This window comes from Ailuropoda melanoleuca, chromosome 11, assembly GCF_002007445.2.
Source record: "Ailuropoda melanoleuca isolate Jingjing chromosome 11, ASM200744v2, whole genome shotgun sequence".
NCBI lineage: Eukaryota > Metazoa > Chordata > Mammalia > Carnivora > Ursidae > Ailuropoda > Ailuropoda melanoleuca.
Window position 1 is genome coordinate 45243861 of NC_048228.1, and position 19052 is coordinate 45262912.

At 40.4% G+C, this 19052-nt stretch overlaps 1 long non-coding RNA gene across 1 annotated transcript; it reads left to right on the plus strand.

Annotated features, from left to right (window-relative positions):
- The first annotated feature begins 3283 nt into the window (after positions 1-3283).
- On the plus strand, positions 3284-18469 carry LOC117804415. The gene is made up of 3 exons (XR_004628830.1): positions 3284-3521; positions 10800-10884; positions 18354-18469. It is a non-coding gene; the product is annotated as an uncharacterized LOC117804415 (long non-coding RNA).
- The last annotated feature ends 583 nt before the right edge of the window (positions 18470-19052 follow it).

Consider the following 19052-nt stretch of genomic DNA (forward strand, 5'->3'; position numbering starts at 1 on the left):
AGTGGAACCTGCTTGAGATGCTCTCTCTCCCTCTCCCCCTGTCCCTCCCTTCTCTCAAAAACAAAAATACAAAACACACACACACACAAAAACACATTAAGGAAACTTAAAATATGTATATCATAATAGTATGTAGTTATCTTTTAAAGAAAGTTCTTACCTGTTAGAGATACATACGAAAAATATTTATGCTAAAATGATATGGTATATGGTATTTACAGCATAAAAAATATAGAAAAAGCAAGATAGGAATAACGCTGATAATTTTTTTAAGTGGCTGATGGATACTTGCGCCCATTTCATGATTATTTCTAGTCTAGTGTATGTTTTGAAATTTCCCTTTAAAAATATGAAAAATAACAAATAAGAGAGGAAAATACCAAGCAACTGGAGAGAGAAGTACTGTTTCCAAAGGAGCAACAGTAAGGCTTAGAGCTGACTTCTGAGTGGACGAAATGGGAGCCAATCAACAGTAGAATGATATATTCAATATGCCAAAAGAGAATAACTATGCCTAAGAATTTTCTGTCAGCCAAAAATTTTTCAAGATTGAAGATGAAATTAAGATATTTTCTGAAAGAAAAAAACCTAACACTTCACCATGAGGAAGTTTTCACTAAAGGAAATTTTAAAGCTTAAACTAAATGTAGAAATAAGTGATCCCAGAGAAAAGGCCCAAGTTACAAAAAGGAATGAAAAAAAGTTAGTGCAAATGTAGGGAAATGTAAATGAATGTTGACAAGAAAAAATAAATGTTCATAAAAAGCATATGTTCTTGTGGACATTCTACCATTCTTAGAAGGTCATGGTTACAATTTGGGTTTTTTGGAATTCTGTTTTTATGAAGAAGACTAAAAATAGCTTTGCACCATATTTTTTATTCCTTTGGATTGGAGCAATTCTTTCTTGTGCATTTCTCAAAGTAGTATAATTGTATACCTATTGAGCTCTCCAAAGACTAAATAATCTACAGGGCTAATTATAATATTTTTGTACTATTTCGTTCTAGTTTGTTTTGTGTGCCAACAGTGGTCTTTACTTTTTTTTTCCCTAGTTTAAGAGAGATGTAACACTAACTTAAGCTCTTTTAGTTCACTTTTGTTGCATTTTAATATGACTGAACTAGTTAGTTCCTAAGTTGCAAAAGAAATTTTATTGTTTACCCTATAATTTTGTTACTGAAGCGGGATATTTTTGACTGTGTCATTTTGGACATTCAGAATAATTTCATATGCCACTATTTATTCTTTGTATTGGCCATAGTGTGGATGGTGGTTACATCCTATAGAAACTGACCTATGTATGTAGAGAAATTAGACTGACCAAGTATTAGACCATCCAGTACAACGGAAGCATCCTGAACGATCAAAAAGTATATAATTTTCTCATGGATTTTCTGAGAAAGAAATACAAATTATCATTCTTTTATCAAATTCAAAATGAATATTACTGGTGTGAATGACATAAAATAAAAATGATTTTACCTAAAAGTGCGTATGGTCAAATTAGTGATACACATTTTATTTTTAAAAATCACATCTCAGGGATGTCTGGGTGGCTTAGTTGGTTAAGGGACTGACTCTTGGTTTTGGTTCAAGTCATTGTCTCAGCGTTGTGAGATCGAGCCCCTGCATCTGGCTCCGTGCTCGGCTCAGAGTCTGCTTGGGACTCTCTCTCTCCTTCTCCCTCTGCCCCTCTCTCTCTCAGATAAATAAATCTTAAAAAAAAATTGAAAATCATCATAAGGCTGTACCATAACACATTTGTTACTCCATTGATGTATATTTAAGTCTAGCCAGTTTCCTACCAATAAAATAACACTACATGGTACAACACAATTGTGTGTTTGTTTGTTTAAGATATTATTTTTAAGTAATCTCCACACCCACCATGAGGCCCAAACTCACAACCCTGAGATCAAGAGACACATGCTCCACTGACAGGGCCAGCCAGGTGCCCCAACACAAGTTTTTTTTAACCTAAAATTATTCTGACCTCCCTCTTAATTACTGGGAGAGAAAATTATTAAATATCCAATCCAGTTGTCTAAATGATCCATTCAGATTCATTAAGCCAGCAAAAGAGTCTCTGGAGTGAGTAAGTCTAATATCAAAACAGTGTCTCAGACGTAAGGTAAGGTAATCATGGGAGGGACATCTCACCACTTTGCCAAATTCTGTTGTTTAGAAGCAACCAAGAAGTCCCATTCACAGTCAAGGGTAGATAATCACACAAAGGTGTGAATATGAGAAAGAGGGGATAACGTGGTGCCACCTTAGAGTTTGTCTGACATAGTTGGAAAGAAAGATAACCTACATAGAAGAAAAAATGGTAAATTTAAGGTACAAATTCAGGTGGCTGGAGTAAGTTCAAACATAACAGAAACCACAGCATGAATGAATTAAATTCAACTGATAAAAGAGAGCCTGGGTAAAATAAAGACAAATGTTGGGTATGTAATTTATAAGAAGATAGACCCAAAAGAAAATGATACAAGAAGGCGAAAAATATTGACATGGGAAAATATACAGCATTACAATACTAACAATTCTGGTAATGGGGAAAATGGAATTTAATGTAAAAAGCAATAAAAGGTAGTGTGAAATATTTCATATTAATAAAAGTATAAAACATCAGGAAGATATACTAGTTTTGAAACTTTAGGAACCAGACAAAATACAATACAATTCAAAACAGAAATCGAGCCATAGTCACTGATGGCAATGCAATAAAATTAAAAGAAAATAACAGCCATAAAGAGATCCAAACATGTTGAAATAAGAAATACTGTATTGGAGCGCCTGGGTGGCTTAGTCAGTTAAGCTTCCAACTCTTGATCTCTGCTCAGGTCTTGATCTCAGGGTGGTGAGTTCAAGCCCTGTACTGGGCTCCACGCTGGGTGTGGAGACTAATTAAAAATAAATAAATAAAGGAAAAGAAAGGAAAGAAAGAAAAGAAATACCATATTAAATGCATATATAGATTAAAGCTGCAGCCTAACTTTAGAAATCTTAGAATATGACAAAGATCATGCTGGAATACAACATACCATATATCTCTGGCTCTTAGAGACTATCTTTTTAGACCCCCTGCTCCTCTTTGCAAACTGCAATTACTTCTTCCTCCTCCATCGACTGAATACATCAGTGACTCCATGGTCCCCTCCCCCAGACTTTCTTCTGCTTTTCAAGGCTCTTGAGTAACATATTTTGGGGGACAGGAACAAATGTTAACTATATTTACCTGTTAACCTCTTTAAGTCCCACACTAACCCTGATGAGAGAAACACAGTTTAGAGAGTGCAAAGTAACTTGCTCAGTGCAAGCTGACTGAAACTGCAGCAAGAACAACTAATTCGTCCAGTGCCTCATCCTTCCCCAGCCAGGATCTCAAGCATGAATGTGTGGAAACCTGCACCCTTTTACCCAGGCAACCCGGCAGTGTGTGTTCAGAGGTGTTTCCCCAGCTTGGATCTTCTCGGAAAAGTTTATCAAGATCATCTGTATACCAGTCTATACCCCGTAAGTATATCAAACTAGTAAGAATTAATTTATACCATCTCGATCCTTTTTTTTTTTTTTCCTGTCCAGAACAGTGCTAGAAAGAGCAACACTTTTTCTGCAGGCGTTCAACTTGAGAAAGTAATAAATTGGCTGGAACTGACAAAGTAAAAATATGCCCGGCTATGTGTCAGTCTAGGAGGACAGATAAAGTCAGCTGCAAATTTAACAAGGAATAAAGTTTCTCCCAAGGACATGGTGCCATAGTAACACATCAAAACAGCCCCCTTTGTTGAATGGCTATTGATTCTTTTTTTTTTTTTTAAAGATTTTATTTATTTATTTGACAGAGATAGAGACAGCCAGCGAGAGAGGGAACACAAGCAGGGGGAGTGGGAGAGGAAGAAGCAGGCTCTTAGTGGAGGAGCCTGCTGGGATCACGCCCTGAGCAGAAGGCAGATGCCCAACCACTGCGCTACCCAGGCTCCCCAATTCTTTTTTTTTTTTTTTAAAGATTTTATTTATTTATTTATTTGAGAGAGAGCACGAAAGTGAGCGAGTGAGAGAAAGCATGAGCAGGGGGAAGGGGGAAAAGGAGAGGGAGAAGCAAGCTCCCCGCTGAGCAGGGAACCCCACTCAGGGCCTGATCCCAGGACCCTGAGATCACGACCCAAGCCAAGGGCAGAGCTCAACCGACTGAGCCACCCAGGCGGCCGATTCCTAACATCATAGACTAGAAACTTCGCTGTTTGAAAATAACAATCAAGAATGAAATGTCCCACTCTTTCTTAGAGAATCTAAGGCACAAAGAAGCAATCTTGATTTCCAGTCCAGGTGCAAAACTTCAGAGGAGAGATTTCTGAAGACAACATTCCACACTTACTTTAACTTTGCAGTTTCCAAGGAAACAGGAGCCTGTTCAATTTTGCGGTCCAGATCTGACCTTGCCTCCTTCATACACGACCCTGCTTTGCTTTGATCCTATCAAAACTCTGCTTCATTTAAATTTCACCTAAATGGGGGAGCCTGGGTGGCTCAGCTGGTTAAAACTCTGCCTTGGGCTCAGGTCATGATCCCGGGGTCCTGGGATGAGCCCCGCATTGGACATCAGTTTCCCTGCTCTGCGGCTTCCTGCTTCTCCCCCTTCCCTCTGCCGCTCCCCTTGCTTGTGCTCTCGCTCGCTCACTCTCTCTTATTTAAAAAATAAAATAAAATAAATGTCACCTAAATGTCACCCTTCCCCCCAAATCCTGTAACTCATCTTTTCCTTTGTTTAGTGAGACACCGCATGGTTTCTCCATGTGCAGTCTCTCTCGTTGCAACAAGTGAGTAAACCTCACTTCGTTGACTACAGGTTTGTCCCAGGTGCTCTTTGGCTGCTTGGGCTGGAACAATTACCACCAAGGATAACCAAGACCCTCCCTGCTATGAGCTCGGGCCTCCATTCAGTAAGAAAATGCACATCTGAGACCATTTGAGTTTCCTCTGCCTGAGGCCTCTCTCCCTCCTTGACTGCATTGATTTTGTGCTGTATCTGGACTTTTATTACCTCTTGGGCTCTTCAGAGTCATGCTGATTTCTTGAAAAGTAGGCAGGGCAACTTTTATCCTTGTGGTTAGGGCCCAAAACTGTGATATTTTTATTTTTGACCAACAGTCAGCCAACTTCTAATGGGTTGCCCGCTAATGAATTTGCGCTGCTTGCTGACCTAACTCCCCGGAAGGTGGTCTGGAATTGTAGAGGCTGCTCTGAGAACTTTGACGTGAATAAGATTGTCTATTTCGGAGATGCCTTAGAATGAAAAAAGAGGGAAGAAACCTCTCTTGAGGGGATTGTCTACCTTATCTATTTACAGGAGATTTCATTTAGTTTAATGGAAGATCCCCTCCCTCCTCAAACATCCTTCATTTCCATTCTTAGGAGATTAGTAAATATGGCTGTTTCATTCTTTGACTTGATAAAACTGCCAAGAGCCCGAGTTACTGTTTAAACCAGTTGTATCCACTGTATGTGTAGGTGTGTGTTGAAATGGGTTTTTCCAAATCTAATCTTTTCCCTTGCCTTGCAGCAGAAAGATTATTAGCCTTTCTCCAATGATAATTTTATGTGTCTGAAGCTGGGTCCCACTCACCTTTGGCAACCACTGTTCTGTTCTCTGTGTCCGTGAGTCTTGCTTGTTTGACTGGTTTTTTAGATTCCACATATGAATGAGATCATGTATTACTTCTCTTTCTCTGTCTGACTTACTTCACTAAGCATACAACCCTCAAGGGCTAGCCATGTTGTCCCAAATTGCAAGATTTCATTCTTTTTTATGGCTGAGTAGTACTCCATTTTCTGTTTGTGTGCGTGTGTGTGTGTGTGTACCACAATTTCTTTATCCATGCATCCATTAATGAACACTTAGATTGTTTCTAAATCTTGCCTATTCTAAATAATGCTGCAATGAACATAGGGGTGCATAGAATATTTCAAACTCATGCTTTCATTTTCTTTGGATAAATACTCAGAAGTAGAATTGCTGGAGCATGTGATAGTTCTGTTTTTAAAAAATTTTTTTAAGATTTTATTTATTTGACAGAGAGAGAGAGGCAGCGAGAGAGGGAACACAAGCAAGGGGCGTGTGGGAGGGAGAAACAGGCTTCCCGCTGAGCAGGGAGCCCACTGTGGGGCTTGATCCCAGAACCCTGGGATCATGACCTGAGCCGAAAGCAGACACTTAATGGCTGAGCCACCCAGGTGCCCCTGTTTTTTAATTTTTTGACAAACCTCCATATTGTTTTCCATAGTAGCTGCAGCCATTTACATTCTCATCAGCAGCGCATGAGGCTTCCCTTTTTGCTATATTCTCAGCAACACTTGTTATTTTTTGTCTTTTGTCTTTTTATTTTTTTCATTTTTATTTTTAAGTAAGCTCTACACCCAATTTGGGGCTTGAACTCACGACCTAGAGATCAAGAGTTGCATGTTCCACTAACTCAGACAGACAGGTGCCCCAATTTTTTTTTTTTAATTAGTGCTTCACTAACAATATTTCTTAAATTTTATTATTTTTTTTGAAGGACTTTTTAAAAAAAGATTTTATTTATTTATTTGACAGAGAGGGAGAGAGAGCACAAGCGGGCAGGAGGGGGAGAGGGAGAGGCAGGCTCCCCACTGAGCAGGGAGCACAGAGCCCAATGCAGCGTTCAATGCCAGGACCCTGGAATTATGACCTGAGACGAAGGCAGATGAGTAACAGACTGAGCCACCCAGCACCCCTTGAGGGACAATTTTTTTAATTAAAAAAAATTTTTTTAAAGATTTTATTTATTTATTTGAGAGAGAGAGAGAGCACACAGGTAAGGGGAGAGGCAGAGGGAGAAGCTGACTCCCCGCTGATTGGCGAGCAAGACATGGGGCTTGATCCCAGGACCCTGAGATCATGAACTGAACCAAAGTCAGACACTTAATTGACTGAGCCACCTGGAGCCCCTTTTAATTTTTTTTTTTAAAGATTTTATTTATTTATTTAATCGAGAGAGAGCACAAGTGGGGGGAAGGGCAGAGAGAAGGAGAAGCAGACTCCACAATGAGCAGAGAACCCAATGCAGGGCTCACTCTCAGGACTCTGGGATCATGACCTGAGCCACCCAAGCGCCCCACGTTTCTTAAATTTTGTTTATTTGTTTGTTTCTTTGTTTTTAAAGCAATCTGTATACCTAACATGGGGCTTGAACTCATGACCCAGAGATCAAGAGTCGCATGCTCTACCGACTGAGCCAGCTGGATGTCTCTCTTGTCTTTTTGATAATAGTCATCCTAACAGGTGTGAGGTGATATCTTATTGTGATTTTGATTTGCATTTCTCTGATGATTAGTGATGCTGAGCATCTTTCCTTTCCTCTCCTCTCCTCTCCTCTCCTCTCCTCTCCTCTCCTCCCCCTCCCCTCCCCTCTCTTCTCCTCCACTCCAGTCCACTCCCCTCCCCTCCACTTCACTCCCCTCCCCTCCTCTCCTTTCTTCTCCTTTCCTTTTCTCCTTTTTTTAAAGTAGGCTCCACACCCAGTGTGGGGCTTAAATTCACAATCTAGAGTCTCGGTGCTCTACATACTGAGCCAAGCAGGCACCCCGTTTTTTCCTTTTCTTTTTTTTTTCAAGTGACGCTGAGTGTCTTTTCATATACGTATTGGCCTTCTATGTGTCTTCTTTGGCAAAATGTCTATTCAGATCCTCTGCACATTTTTAAATGGGATTGCTAGGGTTTTTTGCTATTGAACTGTATGACTTCTGTATTTTGTATATTAACCTCTTATCGGATACATGATTTGCAAATATTTTCTCCCATTCAGTAAGCCACCTTTTCATTTTGTTAATGGTTTCCTTTGCTGTGCAGAAGCTTTTAAGTTTGATGTAGTTCCACTTGTTTATTTTTTCTTTGTTGCCTTTGATTTTGGTGTGAGATCCAAAAATTGTTGCCAAGACCAATGTCAAGGAGTTTACTGTCTATGTTTCTTTTTTTTCTGTAAGTTTTATGGTTTTAGGTCTTATATTCATGCCTTTAATCCAATTTGAGTTAATTTTTGTGTAGGATGTAAGATGAATAATCTAGTATAATTATTCATAGTAGTTTCTTATGAGGCTTTGTATTTGTTGTGTTTGCATTTTCATTTGTTTCAAATAGTTTTGATTTCTCCTTCGATGTCTTCATTGACCCATTGGTCGTTCAGCAGCATGTTCTTTAATCTCCACTTATTTGTGATTTTTCCAGTTTTTCTCTTGTAATGAATTTCTAGTTCATACCACTGTGGTTGGAAAAGATGTTTGATATGATTTCAAACTTCTTAAATTCATTGAGATTTGTTTTGTGAGTTAACATATTATCTATCCTGAAGAATGTTTCATGTGCATTTGAGAAGAATGGGTATACAACTGCTTTTGGTTGGAATGTTCTGTATATATCTATTAAGTCTGTCTGGTTTAAGGTGTCTTTTTTTTTAAGATTTATGTATTTATCTGATAGAAAGAGTGCGCATGTGAGTGTGGGTAGGGGTAGAGGGAGAGGGAATCTCAAGCAGACTCCCTGCTGAGTGCAGAGCCTGACCTGGGGCCCGATCCCACCACCCTGAAATCACGACTAAAGCCAAAATCAAAGAGTTGAACGCTTAACCGATTAAGCCACCCAGGTGCCCCAAGTTTAATGTGTCTTTTAAGGCTTGTACTTCCTTGTTGATTTTTCTGTTTGGATGATATATCTACTGATGTAAGTGCAGTATTGAAGTCCCCTGCTACTATTTATTGCTGATAATTCCTTCCTTTTGGTCTGCTCATACTTGCCTTATATATTTAGGTACCACTACGTTGGCTGCATATTTACAAATGTTATATCCTCTTGTTGGATTGGCCCCCTTATCATTATGCAATGCCCATCTTTGTCTTTTATTACAGTCTTTATTTTAAAGTACATTTTGTTTGATATAAGTCCCCCAACTTTCTTTTGGTTTCCATTTGTATGGAACATCTTTTTCCATCTCTTCACTTTCAGTGTGTGTGTGTCCTTACACCTGAAGTGAGTCTCTGGTAGGATGGAACATCTTTTTCCATCTCTTCACTTTCAGTCTGTGTGTGTCCTTACACCTGAAGTGAGTCTCTGGTAGGCAGCATATAGGTTGTTCTTGTTTTTTATCCATTCAGGCACTCTACATTTTTTGATTGGGAATTTAGACCATTTAACATTTGAAGTAATTATTGATAGTTAAGTGCTTATTACCATTTTGTTCATTGTTTTCTGGCTCACTTGTAGTTAGTTTCTTTCTTTTCTTTCTTTCTTTCTTTCTTTCTTTCTTTCTTTCTTTCTTTTTCTTTCTTTCTTTCTTTCTTTCTTTCCTTCTTTCCTTCTTTCCTTCCTTCCTTCCTTCTTTTTCTTTCTTTCTTTGTTTCTTTGTCTTTCTTTCTTTCTTTCTTTCTTTCTTTCTTTCTTTCTTTCTTTTCTTGCTCTCTTCCCATGTGTTTTGATGGGTTTCTTTAGTGTGGTGCTTACACTCCTTTCTTATTGTCTTGTGTGTGTCTACTATATGTTTTTGCTTTATGGTTACCATGAGGCTCACATATAACAGCTTATATATGTAGGTCTATCTTAAATTGATAGCAGCTTAAGTTTGAATGCACTTTAAAACTCTGCACTTTTACTACCACTCTCCCCATTTTATGTTTCTGATGTCACATTTTACATCTTTTTATTTTGTGTATTCCTTAGTGGATTATTGTAGTTATAGTTATTTTTACTACTTTTTTTAACCTCCATACTAGCTTTATAAGTGATTAATCCACTATCTTTACTATATATCTACTTTTACAGTGAGATTTATACTTTCCTAAGTTTTCTTGTTACTAATTAATGCCCTTCTATTTCAGCTTAAAGAAGTACCTTAAACATTTCTTGTAAGGCTGGCTTGGTGATGGACACCTTTAGCTATTGCTTGTCTGGAAAACTTTTTATTGCTCCTTCCATTCTGAAAGATTACCTTGCCAGGAAAGTATTCTTGGTTGGACATTTTCTTTTTCCCTTTCAGAACTTTGAATATGTTGTGCCACTCTCTTCTGACCTGCAAAGTTCCTGCTGAAAAAACTGCTGATAGATTTATAGGGGTTCTCTTATATGTAACAATTTATTTTTCTCTTCCCACTTTTATGATTTTCTCTTTAACTTTTTTTTAAAGATTTCATTTATATATTTGACAAAGAGAGAGAGAGAGCACAAGCAGAGGGATCGGCAGAGGGAGAGGGAGAAGCAGGCTTCCTGATGAGCAGGGAGCCTGATGTGGGACTCGATCCCAGGACCCTGGGATCATTACTTGAGCTGAAGGCAGATGTTTAACCCACTGAGCCACCCAGGTGCTCCATTTCTCTTTAACTTTTGACATTTTCATTATAATGTGTCTGGGTGTGGATCTTTTTGGGTTCATCTTCTGTGAAATTCTCTGGGCTTCCTGAATCTGTATGTCTGTTTCTCTTCTCCTGGGAATCCCATAAGGTGAATGTTATTCTGCTTGATGTTGTCCCATAGGTCCCTTAAGCTATCATCACTTTAAAAAAAAATTTAGGGGGGCGTGTGAGTGGCTCAGTCAGTTAAGTGTTTGCCTTTGGCTCAGGTTGTGATCCCAGCATCCTGGGATCCAGCCCTGCATGGGCCGTCTGCTCAGTGGGAAGCCTGCATCTCCCTCTCCTTCTGCTTGCTGCTCCCCCTGCTTGTGTTCTCTCTTTCAGTGTCAAATAAATAAATAAAATATTAAAAAAAATTTTTTTTCCTGCTCTGTTTAGGTGAGCTCCACTGCCCTATTCCACTGCCCTGATCACTTTCTGCATCATCTAGTCTGCTGTAGAACTCCTCCAGTGTATTTTCCAGGTCAGTTATTGTATTCTTCAGCTCTATGACTTCTGTTTGGTCCTTTATCATATTTTCTATCTCTTTGTTGAAGCTATCTCTATTTCATTCATTCTTCTCGTGAGTTTAGTAGCATCTTTATGACAATTACTTTGAACTCTTCACCAGGGTAAATTTTTTAAAGATTTTATTTATTTATATGTCAGAAAGAGAGAGAGAGAGAGCAGAAGCAGGGGGAGTGGCAGGCAGAGGGAGAAGCAGGCTCCCTGCTGAGCAAGGAACCCAGTATGGGAACTGATCCCAGGACCCTGAGATCATGACCTGAGCCAAACGCAGACACTTAACTGACTGAGCCCCCCAGGCGTCTCTATCAGGTAAATTTCTTGTCTCCATTTCAAGAAGGTTTTTTTCTGAGATTTCATCTTGTTCTTTTGTTTGGAACATATTCCTTTGTTTCCTTATTTTGTTTTACCATGTTGTTGTTTTTTTAAAAGATGTTCTTTATTTAACTATACGCGAGAGAGAGAAAGAGAGAGAGTGAGCTTGAGCAGGGAAAGGAGAAGAGGGAGAGGGACAAGCAGACTCTGTGTGCTGAGTGTGGAGCCCAATGTAGGGTTCGAGCCTGTGACCCTGAGACCACAACCCTGAGACAATGACCTGAGGCGAAATCAAGAGTTGGATACTCAACCAACTGAGCCACCCAGGTGCCCCCACACTGTGTTTGTTTCAACGTATTAGGCAAAACAGCTACTGCCCCCAGTCTTGAAGGAGGGCCTTGAAGAGCAGATGAACCTTATTGTTCATCATCCTAGCTCTTGGTTGTCTCTCTTTTTTTTTTTTTCAAAGATTTTATTTATTTATTTGACAGAGAGACAGCCAGCGAGAGGGAACACAGGCAGGCAGAGTGGGAGAGGAAGCAGGCTCATAGCGGGGCAGGGAGCCTGATGCAGGGCTCGATCCCAGGACTCTGGGATGAAGCCCTGAGCCGAAAGCAGATGCTTAACAACTGAGCCACCCAGGCGCCCCTCTTGGTTGTCTCTAGAGCCTGATTTATTCTTGATAGGTCCCAGTTGTTGAGGGTATTCTAAAAGAAGGGATTTCAGTCAGTATCTAGTTTCAAGTTGATTGGAAACCAGAGCCTTAGGCAGCAGGTTTAAACCATGCAAACCTGTACAGTCCTACGGGACCACAATCATAAACCCTGCCGGCCTCCAGACCAGGGCTCTGGAGATGACAGTTGCAAGGACTGGGGCTTCGGACAAGTTTTTAAGTTCCTTTCTGGGAGGTACCAGCAAATTATAGCAGGGCTGAGGGAGAGCACATGTATGGAATCCCCTGGCCTATCTTTCCTGAGAGCCCCTCCCTAGCATCTAGATATGTGGCAAAACTGAATTCTTCCCTCCAAGGTAAAGCTCTAATAAAGTAGATAAGACTTAAAAAAAAAAAAAGACTTTTTTTTTAAGTAATTTCTACATCCAGTGTGGCGCTTGAAGTCACAACTCTGAGCTCAAGAGTCACTTGCTCCACCAATGAGCAAGCCAGGCACCCTGTAAATAGGGCTTTTTAACAGAAAGACTGGGGATGCGTTTCAGTCTGCTATATGTAGTGCCCAAGGGGTAGCATCCTGTCAAGAATTGCCTCTTTCTTTTTCTTTCTTTCTTTCTTTTTCTCTTTCTTTCTTTCTTTTCTTTCTTTCTTTCTTTTTCTCTTTCTTTCTTTCTTTCTTCTTTCTTTCCTCTTTCTTTTAGAGAGAGAGAGATTGAGAGAAGGGGCAGAGGGAGAGAGAATCTGAAGTAGACTCCGTGCTGACGTGGAGCCTGATACAGGGCGGGATCTCACCACCCTTTGAGATCATGACCTGAGCTGAAACCAAGAGTCAGACACTTAACCGACTGCACCACCCGGGCACCCCAAGAATTGTCTCTTTGATTTCTATAGTCCCATGGGATCCAGGAATGCATGCGCCCCCCACCCCCACCAAAGCCTCCAGAGCCAAGGACTGCATGTGCTTGCCAGTTTTCACAGGGACCTGGGAGAACACATGGCTGGGGCATGACCCCAAGCATTATCAAGATAAGGCGAGCACAAAAATGGTGCCTACCAGCATGTAAGGCCCCAGAGAGAGCCCCAACAGAACTCTGCTCCTCTGGCAGATGCTTCAAGGTTAACAAATGAATCTCCTGCATGTATAGTCCAAGTGCTTTTCAAACTGCAGCCTTTGGGCTTGTCCTTGGGGCAGGTGAGTTTGTGCACAAGCCCTTTAAGAGAAGTATCTCAGTTCCCTATAGTCTTTTGAGCCTTCTGGACATAAACTGCATTGATTTTCAAAGCCAGACATTTTGGGGGATTTGTCTCTCTGTTGCAAGTCTCAAGGGGTGGGGTGCCTGATGTGGGACATAAACCCCTTGCTTCTCAGGGAAAAGCTCCAGGTTTGTGAGGTCTGTCCTGATTGTGGAGGTGGGGATTTTGTCAAAACCACATCCTTGCCTCTCCTACCCTTCTCAATGTGGCCTTTTTACTGTTTGCTGTAAAGAAGCTATTTAGCTAGTTTTCAGGTCCCTTTCAGAGGCAATTATTTCATATGTAGCTGTAGATTTGGTGCACCCGCAAAGGGAAGGGAGTTCAGGAACTTCTTATGATGTCATCTTGCTCCAATTTCTTTACTACAAATTGTTACATGGATGATATTCTCTTTTTTTTTAAATTATAGTTGACACACAGTGTTAAAACATTAATTTCAAGTGCACAACATAGTGATTGGACTAGTCTATACACTCTACTACGCTCGCAAGTATAGCTGCCAACTGTCACCATACAACACTATTACAATACTATTGACTATATTCCCGATGCTTTCATCCCCATGACTTACTCATTCCACGACCAGAAGCCTGTATCCCCCCCACTCCTCTTCACCGATTTCGCCCATTCCCCCACCCCCTTCCTCCCCAGCAACCATCAGTTTGTTCTCTGTATTTATTGGCTGTTTCTGCTTTTTTTTTTTTAAAGACTTTATTTATTTACTTGAGAGAGAGAGAGAGAGCATGAGCAGGGGCGAGGGGTGAAGGGAGAGGGAGAAGCAGACTCCCTGATGAGCAGGGAACCCTAAGTGGGACCCGATCCCAGGACCCTGGGATGATGACCTGAGCTGAAGGCAGACGCTTAACCGACTGAGCGACCCAGGCGCCCCAAAAAAGGTGGTCTTACTAAAGCACAGGGACAGAACCCGTGGGCAGTGCTTTTTGTTTGTTCATTTGTTTTGTTTTTTAGAATCCACATATAAGTGAACTCATATGGTATTTGTCTTTCTCTGTCCAACTTATTTCACTTAGCATAATACCCTCTAGGTCAATCCATGTTACCACAAATAGCAAGATCTCATTCTTTTAATGGCTGAGTAATATTTCATTGTATATATACACCACATCTACTTTATTCTTAATGGTAGAATACAAGAATGGTGGTATCATTCTAAAGTTTATGTTTCTGGGGCGCCTGGGTGACTCAGTAGTTTAAGCAGGTGACTTCAGCTTAGATCATGATCTCAGGGTCCTGGGATCAAGCCAGGCGTCAGGCTCCCTGCTTAGTGGGGAGTCTGCTCCTCCCTCTGTCCACGTCCCCCACCCCTCCAACCGGTGTGTGCGCTCTCTCTCTCCTGCTCAAATAACTAAATAAAATTTATTTTTTTAAAAGATTTTATTTATTTGACAGAGAGAGACACAGTGAGAGAGGTTAACACAAGCAGGGGGAGTGGGAAAGGAAGAAGCAGGCTCCCTGCTGAGCGGGAAGCCCGATGCTGGGCTTGATCCCAGGACCCTGGGATCATGACCTGAGCTGAAGGCAGACACTTAATGATCGAGCCACCCAGGCACCCCATCAAATAACTAAATAAAATTTAAAGAAATAGTTTATGCTTCTATTTTTGGAGAGTGGGAGTGGGTTAAGGAAGAGAGAATGTCTTTTTTTTTTTTTTTTTTTAAGTAGTCTCCACTCCCAACATGGGACTCCAACTCAAGACCCTGAGAGATTAAGAGTTGTATGCTCTGGGGCGCCTGGGTGGCACAGCGGTTGAGCGTCTGCCTTCGGCTCAGGGCGTGAACCCGGCGTTAGTGGATCGAGCCCCACATCAGGCTCTTCCGCTATAAGCCTGCTTCTTCCTTTCCCACTCCCCCTGCTTGTGTTCCCTCTCTTGCTGGCTGTCTCTATCTCTGTCGAATAAATAAATAAAATCTTTAAAAAAAAAAAAAAAAGAGTTGTATGCTCTACTGACTGAGCCAGCCAGGTGCTCTGAGGACTTTTCACTTTACTCTATAAATTTCTGTTTGTCCAGATGTTTAGTAAAACTGCATCTATATATTATTTGTGTACTTTGATATTACTTTAAGGTAAAAATAAGAATATAGGACAAAGTGAAATAATGAAACTTTACAAGGGGTAGAGAGAGTAAAGATAGGGTTACTAGACCCTGAGAGATTGTTAAACTGTGAGATGTCTCTGTGCTAGGCCTGTCAGGCTGCTTGCCACATAAGAGCCCACAATGAACTGTTTGTTAGCTGAATGGTGTTTGGCAACTTCCTAAAAGGGCAGAGGCAACCTTGGTTCCTTCTATGGCCCACGTGGAGGCTGTCTTCCTGGAGTATCTTGCCGAAAAATGATATATGGTCTACAGTCTCACCACACTTGACAGTCACTGTCTGCTTTTACTGATTTGTGGAGATCCTCCATCGCTTGCAGAAGAGACCTAGGATGCATGTTTTGAAGTGCTAGGCCAAAAGATGAAGTACTTTGGAATACAAACAGCATTCTCACCAGAGTTTTCAATACAAGGTTGTCGATGGGAAGGCAGAAGAATGATATGGTATGCAGATGCTCAGGTGCACAGAACTCATCATATCTTTGGATAATGCAAATTGGTATTTGGCTAGGGGTAGAGCATATCCCTAAGGACTGGAGGAACACACATTTCCCCAGAAATATGCCAAACTGATCCAGAGGGCTGGAAGTGAAATATTGAAGGACAGGGGTGAAAATCCAGATAATGATAAATCTGTATATGATGGAAAGCCCCTAAATTAACACTGAATAACAAAACCGAAATCCAAAGTCTTCAAGTTATCAAAACGAGATGGTATATGAATCTAGACGACATCACTCTCTCCTCTTCTTGGCTACTTCTTGCAGATCACTCTGCAATTGCATAGCTGATTTTTGTGGTTTCAGGCTTGAGGTCTTCCATAGCTGTTGAGGCAAAGCTCAGAAGACAGAAACCGAAATGAAGGGGGCTGGCAAGCTTCCCAAAAAGGGCCCACAGTGTGGTAGTATTTAAGTATGACCGCCATCGAAACCTGTTCTCAGGTTCTAGGTATAGATTATGCCACTGGGACAATCGAACACACACGATGCTGCCGCAAAGCCCCAAACACCAATTTATTAATTTATTAGTGTAAAATTTTAGGAACAGGGGAAAGTTTCCTTTCCAGTGGTCTGAACATTTATAACTGCCACAAAAAACAGCACCTTCCTCATATAACTATCCTTGGTAAGTAAGAGGCTGAATTATTAATCAGAGGGTGACTGACTGAGAAGAGGTCCAAGAAAAAGGTAAACATTAATCTTGAGGGTTTCAGGAAATGGTAAAGTCTGATTAACTATTTGCAACCCTACAAAAAAGAACTTCTCACGTGATACAAACACCTATATTCACTAAGTTAGGAATTTCTTTTTGGAATTTCAGACTGGTGGACACTAGGTAATCACCGCCATGTTATTCTCAAGGTATATCGAATCAGTAGATTATTAGGCAGCTATTACAAGTTTAGCTATGACGATTATGCAACATAGGAAATGTTATGGCATAATATCTGATGATAAAGGAAATGCAATTATATATTATACTCTAATTTCATTTTTTAAAAACAACATAAGGGGGAAAACTGACATAAATTAAACATATCAAAATACTCATAGATGTTGTATTAAGAATGTAGTCTTAATGAATAATTCATCTTTATTTTTATTGATTTTCAAGTTGAATAAGTCTTCGTAATGATTTTAAAAAATATAGCTGGATTTTATATAGTGACTACTGCTTTTCTGTTTCCAAGTCTCCCAAGAATCTGCATGGAGTCAGTAAATAATCATCCAGCCTCATGGCACTTTTTTTTTCTTCCGCCAGAACTGGTTTTTACACTAGATTAGTAAAATGATTTAGACACAGTATATCCTGATTTCAGCAAACATTTGATATATCTTTGCTCTTGATCATGATTGTTTAGATTACACAGTGACAGAAATCTCAGATTTGCTCACGTAAAATGTGAATCCAGGGGAACTAAGAGAATTGTATATAACCCAAGGGAGGAAGTTCAGCTGAGGATAGAAGTCGGTAACTGCTTTATCAAGGACCAAGGCAGATACCATTTTCATCTTGTCAAGACCATGTCCCTGGTTCTTTCTACACATTTGCTTCATTCTCTGTCTCTCCCTTCACACTCAAGACCATGTTCTCATCTTCTCTGATCTACATGGTGCAAAAAGGCTGCTCCGTCCTGTAACCAAATTTTCCCCTAGCTCCAGCCCTCTGGCCAACCTCTGAGAAACCCAATATTACAATTTCCATTCCCAGGAGAGAAAATCCAATTGATCAGGTTGGGTCATGTGTCCGCCCTGGCAATAGAGGTGGGGCCATGTAACGTAAATTTGGCTGCAAAGGGGCCACCCTTGGTAGTGGGGAGAGTTCAGAGAAGGGGGTTTGGCTTGGCAGACAACTCAAAGGTATTTATTTATTTATTTACTTTTAAAGATTTTATTTATTTATTCATTTATTTGACGGAGAGAGAGAGAGAGCACAAGTAGGTAGAGAGTCAGGCAGAGGGAGAGAGAAGCAGACACCCTGCTGAGCAGAGAGCCCGCCGATGCGGGGTTCGATCCCAGGACCCTGGGATCATGACCTGAGCCGAAGGCAGACACTTAACCAACTGAGCCACCCAGGTGCCCCCAGAAAAGGTATTTATTACCTGGGTTTCTCATAAGTTGTCAGGGTCAAGGTAGAAAAATAGAAGTTGGTTGAATAGATAGATTTCCAACCAACAGGAGTTGGTTGGAAGATGATAGATTGCAACTGGTTAAATGACTACACACACAGAAGATAAATCAGTGACATCCTGCCAGAAGTTTCTGGAGGGAGTGGCTTTCAGATCTTACAAGTAGATCTCCAGTAGCATCCAGTAAGTCTCTGTGGGGGCTCTGTTCTGATCAACACTTTTTATTAAAGTCTTGGATTCTCCGGACCTAGTGTATTTGCGCTTCCACTTTCTCTAATATCCTAAGTCTTCTTTATCTCGACCCCTGTCCACACTGTCAGCTAATGACAGACATCTTAACTGGCTGAGGAAAAAAAAAGGATTTGGAACTTATTATCTGTTTATCACCAAACCTATCTCCTGACCTATGTGTGACTCATATAATCTTCTTTCCCTCTTATACAACAGATGAACTGTCTCTACTTGATATTGTGCATTGGATCCCATTTCCTCTCATTACTTAAGAACTTGTCTTCTGAAGCATCGAACTTTGCATCGGAATCCGGGGATGTACTGTATGCTGACTAACATAATATAATAAAAAAAAAACAACTTGTCTTCTGATGACACAAAGAAATGGAAAGACATTCCATGCTCATGGATTGGGAGAAAAATATTGTCAAAATGTCTATACTACCCAAACCATTCTACAGATTTAATGCAACCCCTATCAAGATACCAACAGCATTTTTCACAGAACTAGAACAAACAATCCTAAAATCTGTATGGAACCACAAAAGACCTCAAATAGCCAAAGCAATCTTGAAAAGCAAAGCAAAGCTTGGAGGTACCACAATTTTTGACTTCAAGTTATATTACAAAGCTGTAGTAACCAAAACCATATGTACTGGCACAAAAATAAACACATATAGATCAATACAACAGAATAGAAAACTCAGAAATAAACCCACAATTATATGGTCAATTAATCTTTGACAAAGCGGGAAAGAATAACCAATGGGAAAAAGACAGTCTCTTCAAGAAACAGTGTTGGAAAAACTGGTCAGCTACATTCAAACGAATGAAATTGGACCACTTTCTTACACCATACACAAAAATAAATTCAAAATGGATTAAAGACTTAAATGTGAGACCTGAGACCATAAA